Source organism: Balaenoptera physalus (genome assembly GCF_965194825.1).
Source record: "Balaenoptera physalus genome assembly, chromosome: 13".
Taxonomy (NCBI): domain Eukaryota; kingdom Metazoa; phylum Chordata; class Mammalia; order Artiodactyla; family Balaenopteridae; genus Balaenoptera; species Balaenoptera physalus.
The window spans coordinates 34,539,162-34,560,412 of NC_138892.1; the positions used below are offsets into that span (position 1 = coordinate 34,539,162).

The following is a 21,251-nucleotide window of genomic DNA, read 5'->3' on the forward strand; positions in this document are numbered from 1 at the left end:
AACACATGAAAAGATGCTCAACATCACTAATCTTTAGAGAAATGTAAATCACAACTACAATGAGGCATCACCTCACACTGGTCAGAATGGCCATCATCAAAAAATGTACAAACAATAAATACTGGAGAGGGTGTGGAGAAAACAGAACCCTCTTGCACTGTTGGTAGGAATGTAAATTGATACAGCCACTATGAAGAATAGTATGGAGGTTCCTTAAAAAACTAAAAACAGAACTACCATATGACCCAGCAATCCCACTACTGGGCTTTTACCCTGAGAAAACCATAATTCAAAAAGAGTCATGTACCACAATGTTCACTGCAGCACTATTTACAATAGCCAGGACATGAAAGCAACCTAAATGTCCATCGACAGATGAATGGATAAAGAAGATGTGGCACATATATACAATGGAATATTACTCAGCCATAAAAAGAAACAAAACTGAGTTTTTGTAGTTAGGTGGATGGACCTAGAGTCTGTCATACAGAGTGAAGTAAGTCAGAAAAAGAAAAACAAATACCATATGCTAACAGATATATATGGAATCTAAAAAAAAAAAAAAAAAGGTTCTGATGAACCTAGGGGCAGGACAGGAATAAAGACGGGGGAGTAGAGAATGGTCTTGAGGACACAGGGAGGGGGAAGGGTAACCTGGGATGAAGTGAGAGAGTGTCCAGGACATATATACACTACCAAATGTAAAATAGAGAGCTAGTGGGAAGCAGCCGCATAGCACAGGGAGATCAGCTGGGTACTTTGTGTCCACCTAGAGGGGTGGGATAGGGAGGGTGGGAGGGAGACCCAAGAGGGAGGGGATATGGGGATATATGCATGCATATAGCTGATTCACTTTGTTATACAGCAGAAACTAACACAACACTGTAAAGCAATTATACTCCAATAAAGTTGTTAAAAAAAAAAAAAAAGAAAACACAGTATAACCTGGGTCTAGATTCTAGCTCTGCCTTTGTCTTAACTGGCTGAGACTCGGATAAATGGATAATATTTTTTGGACATGTTTCACTATTATAAAATGAATTGGACTAAATGATATCCAAGATTTCTCTGTGATCTTGCAGTAGCATTTTTTAAATGATTTGAAAATTTGCTTCAAACCATACTCTGTTCTTGCTATGAATATTTTAACTGGAAAGGGCAATATTGAGCAAGTGGATCTTAACAGAGTCAGTACTGGATTACTCAGCATCTGATTACCTGGCTTGTAAATTTTATACACCCTGCTCTTTTCTCTATCTGCCTCTGGCATTTCATAATGTTTCTCTTTCTAAGGCTGCCTTTGTTACTTCAAATTTCTCAATCTAGTGCTGCAGTAAGCAGTATGGGAAGCCGTAGCCACATCTGGCTATTCACCACTTGAAATGCAGCTAGTGCTACTGAAAACTGAAACGTTTATTTTAATTAATTTAAACTTAAATCCTTCAATTCAGTTATTGGAAAAACTGTTGGAACAACTTAGGTATGTGAATATACTTTTTCAACTGTAAATTGTATGACATCTAAATATCAAACACGTATTTCTGATAAAAATTTAATGTCTGAATTGAGATGGTAAGTGAAAAATAAATGCCAGATTCAAAGAATTAGTATTTAAAAGAAGTAAAATATCTCATTAATAATTTTATATTGATTACATATAGAAATGATACTATTTGGGACATATTAAGCTAAATATCAAAATTGAGTTCTCCTGCTTCTTTTTACTTCTTTTAATGTAACTATTGAAATATTTAATATTTTTTAGTTGGTTTGAATTTTATTTCTATGAGACAGTGCTAGTCTAACATATTAAAGGCTCTTCCTCAACTCTCTCTGGATAATTGATTTGCCTTTTTCTAGGCTTAGCCTGCTGTCACTTTGCAAGTCCTAGAGCATTACCAGGAAACTTTCCAACTCCCAGCATTTCCCTCAGTCTCTCTCCTTCAGTCTTCATTAAAGGAAAGTCATCCATGTCTGTATGTATAAAATTCTCTATGCTATTCCTTTAATATTAGTTAAGGCTCTGAATATAAATTCCATAAGCCAACTTAAGCTATGATAAGTAGAAGAGAGATGGCTATTACAAAGACACGAAAGTGTTTTGTAGAATAAAAATTCAATTTCTTCTGTCAAATGAATGATGAATAAATGAATTAATGAAAACATATTAAGAGTAATTATTGGTGGAGCTTTTAATGTTTGAGTAAATCAGAATAATTACTTGTCTTTTAAATTTCAGTTTTCCATGCTGCTTAGTTCTCATTTTAAAAAATAGCAAGGACAATCAAGGGGACTAAAAGATAAATCAGGTAATCATATGCTATTTATTATCCATTGAATTGTTATCTGATAATACCAGAAGGGCTCTGATAGTAATTATAGTGCTTATTTATCTCTTTTTAGAAATACATCTGACTACAAAAAATTGACTGAGTTATTTAAACTCAGTTCAAAGCTTGGGTGAACAAGGCCTTTCATACCTGCTTTTTATTATAGTGCTAATGTTTTAGAATTACTAACTCCCTTTTATCAAACAAACCTCTGAAAACAACAACTTCAATGATTGCTTTAAAAATTAGTAGCTCAGGGCTTCCCTGGTGGCGCAGTGGTTGAGAATCCGCCTGCCAATGCAGAGGACACGGGTTCGAGCCCTGGTCTGGGAAGATCCCACATGCCGCGGAGCGATTGGGTCCGTGAGCCACAACTACTGAGCCTGCGCGTCTGGAGCCTGTGCTCCGCAACAAGAGAGGCCGCGATAGTGAGAGGCCCGCGCACCGCGATGAAGAGTGGCCCCCACTTGCCACTACTAGAGAAAAGCCCTCGCACAGAAACAAAGACCCAACACAGCCAAAAAAAAAAAAAAATTAGTAGCTCATTCAAAAAAATGCTCACAATTGCCAGGAAATAAACCATTTAGGAGTTTTAGGCTAAGATTATTTTTCTGTTTAGTTAATTAATTCAACAAATATTCACTGAATGCCACCTGTGTGAGGCAAAGCTCTAAGAAGAGAAGATACACAAATAAAACACAATCCTTGATCTTGAAGGCTAAGAGTTTAGTGACTAGGATGGGTTATTGTGTACTTGGGGGAATTATAAAGACAAAAATATATATATTTTCTCCTGTGCTGTGTTTTTCCTTTCCACAAACTCAAAGAATCACCTTTCCCTGTATCTATTAGCATTAAGTCCCTCAAAAGTCCAAATACTCCAAACACTAGCTAACTCCAAATCCTTACCCCGGTAAATAATAATCCTTTGCTATAAGCCCACTGCTGGAGGAGTAAAGTTGGATGCTCCCAGAAGGGCAGAAAAAGATGCTGGGCTTTGAGCCACAAGAGGGAAAGAATGGAGAAATCAAAATATCATTTCAATGCTATGCTTCCTAACACGGCAGCCTCTCTGAATAAGATTAGCTACTTCCACCCCACAACAATCATATAGATTCTAGGGAGAGAAGACTGGGGAAGTGGGTAGGAGAAGTATTGATATAAGTAGGGTAGGTAGAAGAAATGAAGGAATAGTGTAAGCACTTCCCCTCCCCACCACATAGGCAGAGACTGAAGTGAACTTCCTGCCTGGCCCAAGAGCTGGTAGGATTGAGCCTGATATTACTGATTTAGAAAAATGGAGCCATGTGATGGTGCTAACATCTGAGGCTGAGAGGAAAATTCATATTGTCACAGGCTGATAACCAAGGCTGATGGTCAGCTAGTAGGCATTGGTATGGGCTGTTAATAAATAGCTGAATAAACAGCTGCTGTGCAAAGCCCAACGAGTTTTCTACTGCTTCAGTTACCCTGGTTCAGGTTCCACTTCTCTAGAATCCTTGATCTTTTCTCAATCCAGCAACTAAAGAGGTAATACCTGGTACATCAGGAGCCCCAGGACCCCACTCCAACATTAAAGCAGTCATCCTTTGATTGGACTGTGCACGTCCATTCATGGTGTTAATATTGTGACATCCGCCCTGTTAAAACCCATCAAATTTGCGAAAAATTGGGTTACCAAAAAAATTTTTAGACAATTTAAAAAAAAAGTAAGTCTACTACTTTATTATTTAAACATGAGAAACAGTATAGATTACTTCCCTCATTTTGAATACTGCCTGCTCAAAATTCTTTCCACTTTTCCCCTTTGTGTTTAAATTACATTGAAGTTTATGGAAGAGCTATATACTTAAAAGAAAAATAATAACTAAATGCTATCATTAGTGAGTTAATAGCATCAGCTGATCCACCACATTGTTGCTACATTATGGGTTTTGTTTGTTTCTGTTTTGCTGTTTTGTTTTCTAAGGTACACCACTATGTGTAGTGGGAGAATATTTTTGATATATTAACCAATTTATCCCTCTAATCTCTTTTATTATTACTATTTTTATTATTTTTTATCATGAGGCCCTCCCCCTACTAAAACTAACCGTTGAAAGTAGAAAACGTGGAGTTCCAATATGGTGTGCATACAGAGAATATTCAAAATCTAGCTTGGGTGTCAAAATAGACTCAAAGCTTAAAGCAGAGACAATAATCTTGAAAGTTAATTTCTCATTTGTAAGAGCTGGGTATTTTGGAACTCAAAAGGTTAAGTCTTGATGGGAGCAGAGCATGAATATCATGCCAAATACAACATATTATAAGAGCAATAACAAAAGAGCCACATCTCCCAAATCTCCAAGCTGGGCAAGGAGAGAAAAGAAGAGATCGGACCAAGGAGAGGGATTTGTGGTCAGAGGACCAGACCTGAAAATCTTGATAGTCAACATTGAGAACTGTCAAGTCTCCACATGAGATTTGCCAAGGAGCTCCTGTGTAAACTGAGGCAGCCTCAGAAGCCCATCCCATCACCCTGCCAATGAGTATAGCACACTATCCAAGGTGAGAACATAAGAATTCTTGTACTTCTAAGTGCCGTGTATCATCAGCTGATCAGCTAAACAGGAGTGATGTCCGACCCTACCCTGGGGGAATCACCAATATCATCAATCTTCCTGCTAATGTCCCAGAATATTATTGAATCTTCTCACTCCCACTCATGCACCTCCTGCCAAACAGAGAGCCTGGATACCTAGAAAGCCAGTGATAGTACAAAAGAGGACTAGTGATGTCCTTTTCATCACTAGAAAGAAAAACCTTCAGCACCCTTAATTTGTAGGGGACAGAAAGGAGTTAGTTCACAATTCTAACCTTCATTTGAATACAGACCAATTACATACCATTTTCTGCTTTAATACTGAACACTTAAAAATAACTGAACTTTCAGTGAAAATATCTTTCAATGCCTAAGTTTACCTTATAAATGAAAGGTTTCCTAATAAATAAAAACATAAAGAAGTCACCAGATACTGGGTTAGAATCTTACCTCTCCTCGATATACCTTGGTAATGTTCTGGCCTTTAAATAAAATTCTATCTTTGGTTTCTTATTAATCTCTTTCTCATTAAAATATGGAGATAAAATTATTCAAAGATTTTTTTTAGGGTGTTTTAACCATTGGAATACATTCATCTCATTTCTTAAATTATAGTCACCCTTTTGTTCAACAAGGTAATATGAAAAAAAATAACCCTGCCTTTTAAGGTTTTATTTTATGATTTATTTATTTATTGTCAAAAGGCACATCCTCATCATCTCTCAGCAGGCCTGAAAGGGACCAGATGTTTCCTATCATGCGTTTCCTCTCGATTCTTCAGTTCATTTTTGACAGGCTGAAATTGGAGTATTTATCACTGTTGGTGTTATGCTTAGTAATTGCTATTTGTCAAACTCACAGAAATATCTTTTAAAGAGAGCTAGCATCATCTAGACTAGGGCTATCTAATTTGACTCTCATGACAACTTGTAGTCAAAATCTCAATCAAATAGGTGTATTGAATAAACTTTCACTTTCCACAACATATGCATGTTCAAATTAGCTGTTCAGACTGATTTGAATTTTCAACATTTAAGATGTCTCAGAAAGGATTTAAGGCAGTTTCCAAGTATACTTGAAAACAATAATAAAGTATAAGTAAAGATAAAGGCATTTTTAAAGAGGTAAAATCCTTTAATCTGGAGAGCATGCAGTACTATTGCTAATATCCTTATAATGAAATGGTCATAGTTGTAACTCATATTTTAATGTATTTTATACTTTAATAAGAACTCATAAATTTAACCCTTATCCCATAATTCTCTCAGGACAATCTGATGAGTTAGACAGAATGGACATTATCAGTCATATTTTCTCAGTGAAAAAAGAGAGGCAAAGAAAGATTAAGGGATCTAGCTAGGTTCACACTAAGAAAAGCTTCTTTAATTTTATTCTAATTGACATTTTTATTTATTAAAATGAGTGGTAGTCTCTGATTTGAAACAAATCATGTTATTCACATATATACCACAAGCCCAGAGAGATGGACACGGGAGTGGGACGCCTCATAGTGCTGAGAAATCAGATGAAGTCACATTCCTGATACTCTTAGAGCACCTGCTTCCATAAACACTCTGTAATTGAGGTCCTGGCATATTTTTACACAAGTTGTGCCTAAATTTCTCATTAGCAGGATGGCTCACCTCTATTTTTAGCAGGAAATATGATGGAGGGCTGATCTTGGAGGTTGGACTGCATTATTTTTGCTCCAAATAGTAGTTTTTAAATCAAATCAATTATCCCATTAGTGGTGTTTATTTTTAACCATCAGGTCCTATTCCTTCCAAGTCTGCCTAAAAAGGTAAATCTTAAAATGAACAGGAATCTTCCCTTGGTTTTTGATTGCAAGAATTCCTTGAGGCATAAGGACATGGCATGATCAGGTAGATCATGTCTTTGCATGTATTCCTAGATGAAAACACTAGGTTAACCTGGGCAGTTTAGATTCTCTATGAGTTGATGAAAATCCAATGTTTGACCCATATTGATAAAGCTTTTAATTCTACAAAACATCTCCAATTCTCTTACCCAGGCTTTACCTTCTCATGTTCCATGAAGGCAGGGATCTTGTCAATCTTGTTTATTGTTTTATCCTCAGGACCTATAACAATGCCTGACATGTAGCAGGTGCTAAATGATACGTGTTGAGTGAAAAAGTGAATGAATAAGCCCTGAATTTGAGAATATATGCCCTCCAACTAAATAATTCATCTGCCAAGTAGACTCAGTCATGTACTCTCATTAAAATGTTAGGCACTTTAGCACCCTGGTTATTAGGAGAGCAATTACGACAGCAAAATTACATATTGTCCATTCATCCCTGAGCCTGGAGCAGAGTGGTAATGACAAAAAGAGCTAGTAAAGGAGTCTAATAGGTATAACCAGAGAAGAAAAAAAACAACCTTGGGTTGGGGTGGAAGGTGAGGAAGCATATGTATGTCTTGAATACAGGGTAAAGAAAATGACGGAAGGAATTAACAACTGTGATGAGTGCTGATGAGAGGAGAGTGTCCATGGCCTTTGACAATATGGAGATCGAGTCAGAGACCAGATTGGAGGATTGAAGAGTGAATGGGAGATAAGGAAATAAATCTGTCATATGTAAACCCTTGTTTTTTAAGAAGCTTAGAAATTCAGGGTAGCAGAGAAATGGTACAGTAACTGCAAGAAGATGTGGGGCCAAGAGAAGCATTATTAATGGAAAATATTAGAGATTGGTTGAATGTTAATAGGAATAGTTGCCTGAAGAAGGATAGATTGAGAACTCAGGAGAAAGGTGTATGGTAATGAAAAGAGGTTCTTGAGAAGATGAGAGACAATGGGACAAAGGACACAAATGGGATCATTAGCTTTTGCTACCAGCACTGACACTTAATAAGAGACGGGAACTTGGAGAAGACTGATTTAGTACAAGTAAGTTTACAGATTTGCTGACGGGAGAAGAAGGAAATTCCTATTTGATGATGTCTATGCTTACAATTACAGATGAGGAGTGTTATCAGCTGAAATGAGAGTGGTATAAAATTTAAGGGGCACAGGAAAGTATGAAATAGTCGTTGAGGAGACATGCTCTTATTTATTTATTTTTTTATCTCTACATTTAGAGCTAACTATTGGTGGAGACTTCCACAACAGATTTGGTAGCAGATCATATGACTCCCTTCTTTGAGGAAATATGACATTAGAGAAAATTCCCCTGTGAGATACATTTTTAGAGATAAAGATCTTATTTAAGTACATGTTTCCCAAGTCATTTTTTTTCATAAAATAACAGATCTTGAGGAAATATTTCTACTTCTTTACTTTAATGAGCAGTTTCCAGATTCTCTTGTGCTTTAACACTGGACCTTACTATCTCAGAATCCATCAGTATATATTATTAGACTGAGGAAGTCAGGCCTGAGAGCACTAAAATGATCTGAGTAGGGTTCGAACTGTTGTATGCAATATTGTTACCTATTACTTTGTAAAGGATTATTTGTCACTCCAACTCAGGTACCTTAGATAATGTTTCCCTATTTTTCATGAACTATGATACTGTAGATAAGTTTAAACATTTCTAAATCCTTTATATTCCAGCTACATGGGAACTAAGTATTGTCCCTCAATTATTCTTCCCTAAATTTTATCATTTCCCTCTCAGCTTTAATGTTCTTCATGATCTCTGCCTGTTCATGGTTAACTTGTCATAGTTCGATGCAAATGTCACCTATAGTATAAAATAATCTTTGAATACACTGGTACACACTGGCTTCTCTAAATTATTGGTTATATCTCTTTTATTGCCATTACTTCCTTCTGACATTTCATTATAGTTTACTATGGAGACTTCTCAACAATCCTAGTAGATTATGGGTTTGTTGAAGATAAGAATATCACTTATCCTTCTGTCTGTTGTCTTAGTATCCTTCACAGCACAAGCAAAGTTAGTGACTTTTATATGTTAGTGACGTGTACCAAATATGCAAATGTTTTTTGAATGAGTGAATTAGCTTCCTGGTGATACAGATTTTAGGGACTCACTTGACTGAATTTACCTTTTACAACTAGTACTCTTGTGATATTTTAAACACATCAATACAGGAAATATAAAACCCACTTATGCTATTTATGGTTTACTATTTCTGAAAATGAAGTGTACTGATGTCTTCATGGTATTTGTATATGACTATAAAAATTGATTTCTCTCTCTGAAGAGGTGAATAAGTTGAATGAACAACTGTTTCTAAGGAACATCAATTCCAGGCCTCCTACTGACTATCTGAATAAACAAGGAAAATAGAATCTGAAAACCCAACAGCTTATAACTGGGCAGTATATCTGTATGTAGTAATCATTAATATGCTCTTTCAATATTTTAAGGCTAGAGGACACAATATCCTAAAAATAAATATGGATTAGTTTCCAAATCACTACCCATTTCCTTAAGCACTCATTACTGCATTCAGGCAGGGAGTGGAAGAGGTGATACCATGATGCATTGTATAGAGAGAAGTAAACATATTCTTAGATATTTATTATGTAAAGTCAAAATTTTGATTTTTAAAAGCCATAATATTTTTCCAGTTTTATTTAGATATAATTGACATAAAACATTGTATAAGTTTAAGGTGTACAACATAATGATTAATATGTGCATATACTGTGAAATGATTACCACTATAAGTTTAGTGAACATCCATCACCTAACATAGTTACAGACTTTTTTCCCCCCTTGGGATGAAAACTTTTAAGATCTACTCTCTTAGCAACTTTCGAATATACACTACAGTCTTGTTAACTATTGTACATTATATCTTCAGAATTAATTTATCTTATAATTGAAGGCTGTACCTCTGACCACCTTCACCTAATGCCCCCATGCTGCACTCTCTGCCTCTGGAAGCCACAAATCTGATCTCTGTTTCTATGAGTTTTCTATGAGTTTCTATGAGGTTATTTCAGATTCTACATATAAGTAAAATCATACAGTATTTGTCTTTCTCTAATAAGTCACTTAGCATAAAGCTCTCCAGGTCCATCTGTGCTGTCACAAACGGCAAGATCATATTTTTAATGGCTGAACAGTGTTCCATTGCATATGTATGGATATGTATGTAGGTGTATAGTTGTCATTGAATTCACAACATTTTGGGCCATTATTTCTTCAAATTTTTTTCTGCCCCCTCCCTCTCCTATCCTACATGGACTCAAATTACATGTATATCAGACTACTACAAGTTGTTCCACAGCTCACGGATGATATTTTCATCTTTTTAAGTATTTTTTTTCTGTCTGTGTTTCATTTTACATAGTTTCAAATGCTAGTTTCCAGATTCACTAATCTTGTCTTTTAAAACATTTTAATTAACGTTATTCCTATTCAGTGTACTTTTCATCTCAGACATTATAATTTTCATCTCTAGAGGTTTGATTTTAGTCTTTTTTTATCTTTCATATTTCTATTTAACATTTCAAACTCTCCTCTAGTTTTCTGAACGTTTAAAATATAGTTACAATTGTTTTAATTTAATGTCTTTATTGGCCCATGATAACATTTGGTAGTTCTGTGTCCACTTTGATTGATTTTCTCATTATGTGTTGTATTTTCCAGCTTCTTTGCATGTCTGGTGATTTTTCATTGGCTGCCAAATGCGAATTTTACCTTGTTGGAAGCTAAATATTCTCATTACAATTCTTGAGCTTTGTTCTGGAATAAAGTTAAATTCGTCGGAAACAGTTTGTTATGTTTAGTTTTGTTTTTCAGAAAATGTTAGACAGGACCAGCTTTTTAGACTAAATATCCCCACTACTCAGGCAAAGCCTTCTGAGTACTCTTTGTAAAGTCCCATGAATTACGAGGCTTCCCAGTCTGGTTGATGAGAAAAGGCATTCATTCTCCACCCTGTGTGAGCCTCAGGTGATGTTTCCTGTAATCCTTTCAGGCAAATCATCCCCAGCTGTGCTATCCTCCCATTCAGGAGTGCTGATCAGTGCTCTGCAGTACTCAAGGAAGGCCTCTGTAGATGTCTGGGGTTCTCTCTATGCACAGCTCTCTTCTCTGTGGTGCTCTGCCCTGTGAATTCTGGCCACCTTGTTCTCAGACTCTCAGCTCCGTCTCATCTGTTGGTATCACCTGATTTCCCCTTCCCTGCACCAGCCAGGAATCTCTTTGAAGCTGGGTAATTGTAGGGCTCATTTGCTTCCCATCTTCACAGGGATCATTATCTTTATTGTCTGATATCCAATATCTTGGAGGCTGTTTTTTTCATTTATTTCATCTGGAGTTAGTTCTTTGAGGTTGGAGGGTAAATCTCGGTGAGAAGTTGAAGTCCTAAGAGTCTTCTCTTCTTGAGACACCCTCTTCATTTGTCTTCCTTAGAATTTATATATTCTGCTTTTACCTGTTACCTCTGGCTGTTTCTTCTCCATCTTTCAATTTTGGAGCCCCTAAAGCGTTAGTGTAGCCTTTTGTTGTTCCTTGCAATCTAATACAAGACACTATATACTGAATACTTACTTTTAGCTAGGCACTCTTCTAAGTGCTTTACATTTATAACTACACTTAATCCTTGCAAAAATCCTAAGACCAATGTACACTTATTAGCCCCAAATTAACCTTGACTAATTTTATATAGCTTGTAAATGGTGGAGTCAGGATTTGAATCTAGATTCTCTGGTTTCAGTGGTCATGTTTTTAACAACTACATTCCATGGCTTTGTTTTGCATTATTCTTTCTTTCCAGGTGGTTTCACCCATGTGCATTATTTCAGTTACCATTTATATGCTAGTGACTCTCAAAACCTGGACTTCTCAATCTGATCTGTCCTTCAACCTCTCAAGCTCTGTTTCTGACCAGTTCTGATACAAATGATCCATATTGTTCAAAGACGTTCTTGCCTGGATGTAAGTAATTGAAACTTTCCATGATCCCCAGCTGGTTGAATATGTGGAGGTGAAATTGATGATATGGAGGAACCACATACACAGAAGGCAGACCATAAATTCTACTTGGATTTTCGACAATGTGGAGGGTCAGCACCCCTAACCCCAGTGTTGTTCAAGGGTCAGCTATAATTTCCCTTAATATATAATAAGATTTTTCTTTTTAAGGAAAAATTTCATCTATTACAGTAGATACTTAATAAATCTTAATTCTCTGTTCCTTACCACTTTGCCTCATCACTTTCACGAGGATATTGTCCAAATACTAAATGAGAGAAGATAGTCAAACATTGTACACAGATATTACTTAAAGGCAATTTGATAGAAAACACTTCCAAAGAACCAGAGATTCTTCAAATAAACTAAATTTTTTAATTAAAAAATGTTAACATCTTCAATGTATGTATCCTACTTTATGATATTGCTATATCATAAAATACAAAACTATATCACTGCTATATTTTCAAGTTTTAATTTTTTATCTCTTTGATTTAGTTAAGTATGTATGTCTGTGCTAAATCTAACATGTGCTAACATTAGGCTGTAGTTCAAGTGTGTTATAAAATAAAATGCTATGTGTATTAGACTGCTAGGGTTGCCATAACACTAGACCACAGACTGAGTGGCTTAAACAACAGAAATTTATTTTCTCACAGTTCTGGAGCTTAAAAGTCCAAGATCAAGGTGCTGGAAAAGCCAGTTTCTGGTGAGACCTTTCTTCCTGGCTTGCAAATGGCTGCATTCTTTCTCTGTCCTCACATGGCTTTTTCTCTGCGCATGTGTACATGGGAAGACAGAGAGAGATCTCTAGTGTTTCTTCCTCTTCTTATCAGGACACCAGTTTTATGGGACTAAGGTCCCACCCTTATGACCTCATGTAATTTTAATTACCTCCTTAAAGGCCCTATCTCCAAATACAGTCACATTGAGGTGTAAGGCTTCAGCATATAAATTTGGGGGGTACACAATTCAGTCCATAACAGTATATAGTTGACCCCTGAACAATGCAGGAGTTTGGGGCACCAACCCCTGGCAAAGTAAAAAATCCAAGTATAACTTTACAGTTGGCCCTTTGTCGTTCCACATTCACAGATTCAACCAACCACAGATCGTGTGATACTATAGTACATATTTATGGAAAAAAAATCCATGTATGAGTGGAACCTCGCAGTTCAAACACATGTCGATCAAGGGTCAACTGTATATAATTTTCATATAAAGACAAGGGAGTCCTGAATATTAAGCATCTCAGGGCAAAAAACAAAAAAAAAAAATCAAAAACAAAATCAAAAAATAACCCATGGAATTGTAAATACATTCAAAGTGCAAGAAATTTAATTAGTATATATATAATGTATATGTAAACAATATCTAATGACTACATTTAAGAGAAAGTGATGAGATTAATTTAGCTTACTATATGAAGTATTTGGTTTATAAATCTGTGTCTAAATTAAGATTATACACTTTAAATTTTAAAAGGCTGAGTTTGTTATAGCTTTTTTAAAAGCTGCACATTTGTAATATATTGAGTTATATATTCTGTGAAGATCTTACAAATCTTTAAACCATTTGATCCTTTAATAACTGAAATTTTGTCATTAATTTTGCACTTGAGAGAAGGGTAGAACTGATTTAATCAAGGCATAATTATAGTACTTTGAAATATAATTTTATTCTTTTACTGAAGGGATGTGCTCACATTTTTATTTTTTAAATTTGACATGAAGTCTCTTAATGACATGAGTTTCATGTTTTCTTTTTTTTCTTATCTTCCTCTAATTTTAGAGTTTTTTCCCTTCTACTTCTCCATTGTCTCTATTCCACACTATTCTCTCCTCTTCTTTATTCATTGAACTTTCTTTTTATACATCCAACAAATTTTATTATATTTGAATATAATTTTGATTTTTAAGGGGTATGCTTTCGCTTCTGTAATGGATAGGATTGCTGGCATGTACCTTAGAGATTGATCTGCCTGGTATTTTTAATTATCTTACTGAAAATATAATATTCATGATCTCCTGAGACTGTTGTAGTCATTGGCAACAATGTCTGCATGTTATCTATATTCTCAGCCTTATCAACTCTGAAACAGCTGTTTACCTGATTTTGATAGCTACTTTAAAAGACCATTCTCAGGAAATATTCCCTAACCATGGTAACCATAATGCACAAATACACACAGTTACTCTTGTATAAAAATGTGGTGTACAAAGATTGTTGGCAATGTTAAGACCACCCAGTTTGGGATGGATTGGAGAAAATGTCATGATTCACCCAGAATATAAAGGATTAATGGAAGCTGTGATGAGTAAATTAGAAAGGAAATTTTTTATTTTACCCCAGAATATAACCGGAACCATTCTAGATGGCTAGCATTCTCTTCTAGCTGCAAGTGGCCATGTTACTAATTATTCTGTGTGTCTGTCACTTTTCTATTAGCAACTTTGGAATTTTATATTGAGCAGTACATTATATCCCCACCATTTCACTTCTGGACCCAAAAGGTAAAAATATTCCAGTTTCTCTAGGCAACCATCATAGCCTAAACTCTCCCTCTTCCATAAAACACACGGACCTGAGTTTTTTCATTTATTCATTCAACAAATGTTTACTGAGCCAGGCATTGCACAAAAGCTGCAAAAGCCAGTATGATCCCTGCCCTCTTCTAGTCTTCTCTACTGGGGGAAACAGATATTAATCGAGTAATCACACAAACTAATGGGTAATTTCAACTTCTACAATGTTGCAAAAGAGGTACACAGTGCTAGAAAATCTTTAAAGTGAGGAATTGACCTCAACGGAAGGTCAGTGAAGTCTTCCCTGTGGAAGGACCGCCTGACCGGAGATCTAAAGGATGAGTGGCAGATAAGAGGTAAAAGATAGGGAGAAAAGCACTTTTGCTAAAGGTATCAGTTTGGTATCTTGATGCAGCATGGCAAGCATAAAGGAATAAAGTCACTCATGTGGCTGCAGTATAAGCTCGAAGGACAGCAGGGTGTGAAATCAGATTGAAGAGGGAGCTGGAAGCCAGCTTTCACTTTATGAAGGGAAGATACAGAGTAAGAGTTGTTTTTTGAAAAGGTGACTCTGGGAGACTGGCATATTTTATAGTTGTTTTTTCTGGAACTGCATTTCTTTGGATGATTAGTCAAATGGAAGAAAGGGAGGCTTCCTTTATAATCACCCTAGTTTATCCCAGTGTGTATACTAAGATTCAATGCCTCGAAAAATGCAAAGAAGGAAATGGAAGCATATTGGAAACATTTGTCCCACCATTAACTTCAACCCTTTGATAATTTCAGTTTGGAATTTTGGATATTTCTAGGTCTCTGTGAAGAGTTGGTCTGCCCAAAATGATTGTGTAGCAGAGTGTCATATAGAATAAACCAAAGAGTTACAGTCTGGTTTAAAAATGGTCAACAAACATACATCTAATCTGTAATATGAAAGACATTAAAAATCCAAAACTTAAAACCAAGCCAAATAGCCAGAAGGTGGAAAGCTTTTAAAATAAAAACATCTCACTTCATTTTCAATATAACTGATTAAAAACTCTAAAAGTGATATTTCCTAACAAATGGTTATTAAACATGAGGACAAAGTTAATGTATTTTTCTATGATAATGCTGTTATTTCAAATGCTCTGAATATCTGGAACATTAAGATTGTACAAAACTATAGTAAAATAGTTACTCATTACCTATAAGTTTACTGAGTTTTGTGCTTAAACAGACTGTGGATAGTTGTTTCAAGGCAAGAATATGAAATCTGTCAATGTCCAACTCAGCATAATTTTAATTGTACTTACAGATATAGGTTAGCACAATAATATTTCACAATCATTTTCACCCTCCAAGAAGCCATCATCACTGATTAAAATCTTTTGAAATACTATTGAATCTTTCAAATTTTCTTGGAATTATAATAACTATAAATTTGTGCATATAATTCACCAAGCAAATTTCCCTAGAGTTCTTTCCATTATAAATTTCTGATAATGTGAAAATTATTTGAAAATTATTACATTTCTCATAATGTGATCTGAATCTCTATCTGTATTTCCATAAGTAATAGTTCGAAATGTACATTAGCATAGTCTGATATAGCTTTATTTCACCACTAACGTTTTAACAGTTATAGTGAGAAAAGAGCTGCACAATACTTTGAAGAAATGTACTTTCAAAAATTGATCTATTTAATATAATTTGCATGTTTGCTTTCTAAATTATAACTTATCTTTGATAACAAAGATTTTTTGTATTTATGAATAACTGTGCAATTAATTTGTGTTTGTTTTATTTCATCTTGTTTTGTTGTTTAGATGACGGCTGAGAAAAGACTTGTAGAAATCACCTGAAGTAACGTTACTGTTGTCATGTTGCCAACAAAGAAGACTGGTAAATGACAATGAAGAATTTCCTATCGACACTTTTCTCCTGTATTGAGTAATTGTTGGAAAGGGGATTGTTGGAAATCATAATAAATTTTAAAAGTGTTCTCTATAGAAAAGGGAGAAAGAAAGAAAATGAACATTTCTCATTATATCTTCCAACTTTCTGAATCTCAGATCATAATGGTAAATCCAGAAAAATGGATTTTTGGAAAATCCATGGAAATGGAAACATCCTTTTTCTAAATGAGTGTATGTGGAAGTAAGTTATCAGAAGCGGGTGAAAGAGGAAAAAAGCAAGTAAAAATCCAACCCTAAGGAGTTATTTGGTATATTCTGCTTCTAACCGAGTTACATTTTTAACTCTGTGTGGTAAGAGAACATTAAAGTGAATTGCTAAAAAGATATTTACATTCAAGATGCGCTTGACTATTTGGATAAAATAAAAATTGATTATTTGGATAGAACAGAAATGCTGACCAACCCAGATCTTTGTATACTGGAAGATGAAACTCTTCCTACACATGCCTGTGCAAATTTCAGGGTACAATGCTTATAAGATTGTGCAAAATGTTCCTCCTAAAATGTTCCAGATTAGCACATGTGCCATGATATAGTAACCCCACAATTCACTGTCCAAACTCTGACAATTTTAAAAGTGAAATGGAGAACCCTTAATAATTAAAGTAATACAAGAATCATAAAGTGGGTCTGTCTCAGTCACAAATGAGTATTTACTCACTATGGCCCCAGCTATTTTGTAGATATATTTACCCAATCATGAAATTACCTCCTAGTTTAACTCATTGAGTTATTATTTATTTGTTAATACACTCTGTCATATGGACTCCATTTCATCTTTCTTTGTTTCTTTTATGACATATTTTAGTCTGATTTATAATTACTTAAAAGCTATAATGCTCATATTTAAAATATATCTAAGATTATTTATTTAATATATGCAAAGCATTGGTTCAAACTTATTTCACAGCAATATTGTGAAATAGGCATTATTCAAAGCAGAGGCTCTGAAAAAATTATGTTCATTACCTAAGGATACCCTGTCAATAAGAGGATCCATATTCTAATCTGGGTCTTTTTGACAAAAAGGACTAAACTTTTAGCCACTGGGCCACCTGTCTCATTCCTTCAACTCTTCTGGAATTGTAGATTTAGCTCTACTGAGTGATCTTCTATATCAATAACCTTAACTTCTCTGTGTTTCAGATTTATATGATCTGTTAAATAATCAGGATGGAAAACAAAACCACCTTGGAGATAGTAAAATGAAAACTGTCCTGGAGAGCTGGCTGCGTTATCTGAAGGAAAGAACTACCTAGCCAAAATTATGACCATCTCATTCATTCATCCATTCAATTCATTCAAGCAACATTCCATAGCATAGAGATATATTAATTAACTCAAACTATTAAATACTAGGTAACAAGTTTACAAAGAAGAACAAAGCATACTCCCTGCCCTTAAGGAGTTCATCATCTCTGTGGGTCTACAACTCACGATTATAAACTGCGTGTTAAATGAAATAATAAAATATTACGGGAGGATAGAGAAGAGGTACAGTCTAAGGGCAGGAGTGAGTGTGAGCAGTGTGGCCAGTGGGAAAGAGAGGTCAGGGAATGATTTCTAAAGGAATCTCAGATGCAGTTGCTTTGGCTTTCATATGTGTGGAACTGGCAACTCTTCAATCTGATATGTTAGTTAAGGGAATCCCCTGAGTTCACCTGAAAGCACAACCTTGTTTTCATCTCCCAAATATTCAGTTACATAGTCAACCACAAATAAAAAATAGAGCTACTATATGATCCACATATTTATTCCTGCCCTGGTACTAGGTTCATCAGTACCGCTTTTTAAAATTCCATATATATGCATTAGCATACGGTATTTGTTTTTCTCTTTCTGACTTACTTCACTCTGTATGACAGACTCTAGGTCCATCCACCTCATTACAAGTACTTCAATTTCGTTCCTTTTTAGGGTTGAGTAATAGTCCATTGCATATATGTGTCACATCTTCTTATCCATTCATCTGTCGATGGACATTTAGGTTGCTTTCATGTTCTGGCTATTGTAAATAGTGCTGCAGTGAACACTGTGGTACATGACTCTTTTTTAATTATGGTTTTCTCAGGTTATATGCCCAGTAGTGGGATTGCTGGGTCGTATGGTAGTTCGATTTTAGTTTTTTAAGGAAACTCCATACTATTCTCCATAGTGGCTGTATCAATTTACATTCTCACCAACAGTGCAGGAGGGTTCTGTTTTCTCCACACCCCCTCCAGCATTTATTGTTTGTAGATTTTTTGATGATGGCCATTCTGACCAGTGTGAGGTGATACCTCACTGTGGTTTTGATTTGCATTTCTGTTATGATTAGTGATGTTGAGCATCTTTTCATGTGTTTGTTGGCAACCTGTATATCTTCTTTGGAGAAATGTCTATTTAGGTCTTCTGCCCATTTTTGGATTGGGTTGTTTGTTTTTTTGATATTGAGCTTCATGAGCTGCTTGTACATTTTGGAGATTAATCCTTTGTCAGTTGCTTCATTTCCAAATATTTTCTCCCATTCTGAGGGTTGTCTTTTCGTCTTGTTTATGGTTTCCTTTGCTGCAAAAGCTTTTAAGTTTCGTTTGGTCCCATTTATTTATTTTTGTTTTTATTTCCATTTCTCTAGGAGGTGGGTCAAAAAGGATCTTGCTGTGATTTATGTCATGGAGTGTTCTGCCTATGTTTTCCTCTAAGAGTTTTATCGTGCCTGGCCTTCCATTTAGGTCTTTAATCCATTTTGAATTTATTTTTGTGTATGGTGTTAGGAAGTGTTCTAATTTCATTCTTTTACATGTAGCTGTCCAGTTTTCCCAGCACCACTTATTGAAGAGACTGTCTTTTCTCCATTGTATATTCTTGCCTCCTTTGTCATAGATTAGGTGACCATAGGTGTGTGGGTTTATCTCTGGGCTTTCTATCTTGTTCCATTGATCTATATTTCTGTTTTTGTGCCAGTACCATACTGTCTTGATTACTGTAGCTTTGTAGTAAAGGCTGAAGTCAGGGAGCATGATTGCTCCAGCTCCATTTTTCTTTCTCAAGATTGCTTTGGCTATTCGGGGTCTTTTGTGTCTCCCTACAAATTGTAAAATTTTTGTTCTAGTTCTGTGAAAAATGCCATTGGTAATTTGATAGGGATTGCATTGAATCTGTAGATTGCTTTGGGTAGTATAGTCATTTTCACAATGTTGATTCTTCCGATCCAAGAACATGGTATATCTCTCCATCTGTTTGTATCATCTTTGATTTCTTTCATCAGTGTCTTATAGTTATCTGCATACAGGTCTTTTGCCTCCTTAGGAAGGTTTATTCCTAGATATTTTATTCTTTTTGTTGCAATGGTAAATGGGAGTAATTCCTTAATTTCTCTTTCAGATTTTTCATTGTTAGTGTATAGGAATGCCAGAGATTTCTGTGCATTAATTTTGTATCTTGCTACTTTACCAAATTCATTGATTAGCTCTAGTAGTTTTCTAGTGGCATCTTTAAGATTTTCATGTCATCTGCAATTAGCAATGTTGATCATCTTTTCATGTGCCTGTTGGCCATCTGTATGTCTTCTTTGGAGAAATGTCTATGTAGGTCTTCTGCCCATTTTTTGATTGGGTTGTTTTATTAACATTGAGTTGCATGAGCTGTTTGTATATTTTAGATATTAACCCCCTTGTCAGTCACATCATTTGCAAATATTTTCTCTCATTCCATAAGTTGTCTTTTCATTTTGCTGATGGTTTTCTTTGCTGTGAAAAAGCTTTTAAGCTTGATTAAGTCCCATTTGTTTATTTTTGCTTTTATTCCTTTTGCATTGGGAGACTAATCTAAGAAAATATTGCTACAATTTATGTCCCAGAATGTTTTGCCTATGTTCTCTTCTAGGAGTTTTATGGTGTCTTTTTTTATATTTAGGTCTTTAAACCATTTTGAGTTTATTTTTGTATATGGTATGAGGGAGTGTTCTAATTTCATTGATTAACATGTACCTGTCCAGCTTTCCCAACACCACTTGCTGAAGAGACTGTCTTTTTGTCATTGTAAATCCTTGCCTCCTTTGTTGTAGATTTTTTTTTTTTTTTTAATACGGAACACTTCACAAATTTGCGTGTCATCCTTGTGCAGGGGCCATGTTAATCTTCTCTGTATCATTCCTGTTTTAGTATGTGTGCTGAAGCAAGCACTGTTGTAGATTAATTGACTGTACGTGTGTGGGTTTATTTCTGGGCTCTCTATTCTGTTCCATTGATCTACATGTCTGTTTTTGTGCCAATACCATGCTGTTTTGATTACTGTAGCTTTGTAGTATTGTCTGAAGTCTGGAAGGGTTATGCTTCCAGCTTTGTTCTTTTTCCTCAGATTTGCTGTGGCAATTCTGGGTCTTTCGTGGTTCCATATAAATTTATTTTAAAGTGATGAATAAAGCATGCTCTTTGACCTCAGAAAAATTCTAATCAAAATAAGTACAAAAATGAGTCAGAGGGTAAGGATGTGATTTTGCCACTCTTGTCAAGCAAGCTATTCAAATCATTGCAAGTATGTGAACTGAATCTGCTGCAAAAAAAAAAAAAAAGATGGTTCAATGATCTTTGAAGTTTAATCTGGCACTATCTTTGGGGATTTATATCAATATTTCAGGCCAATACAAAAATAAGAAATGTTTTACACATATCTGACTTCTAGATTTGTTCACAGGTTATGGGGATGGTATATGTATTCTGGACTGACTTATTTGAAGTAAACTACTGTGTCTCAAAGGAATGGGAAAGAGAATAAAGAGCTCTATGAATTGTAAACTGTATCTTACATGTTTTGTCTGCATAATGATAAAAAAGAGCCATATTCAGAAAAAATCCTATGTTTGCTTTCAAACAATTTTAAAAGATCAATTTAATGTGTAGGTAAAAGGTGTGGGGAGGGATAAGCATTACAGTTAATCACTTTGAGAAAAAGTTCAAT

The 21,251-nt window shown here is 35.3% G+C and overlaps 1 long non-coding RNA gene across 1 annotated transcript; it reads left to right on the forward strand.

The window, feature by feature from the left end:
• Nucleotides 1-161: 161 nt before the first annotated feature.
• Nucleotides 162-19,802, forward strand: LOC309640436. The gene is made up of 2 exons (XR_014252217.1): nucleotides 162-2,309; nucleotides 16,164-19,802. It is a non-coding gene; the product is annotated as an uncharacterized lncRNA (long non-coding RNA).
• Nucleotides 19,803-21,251: the final 1,449 nt, after the last annotated feature.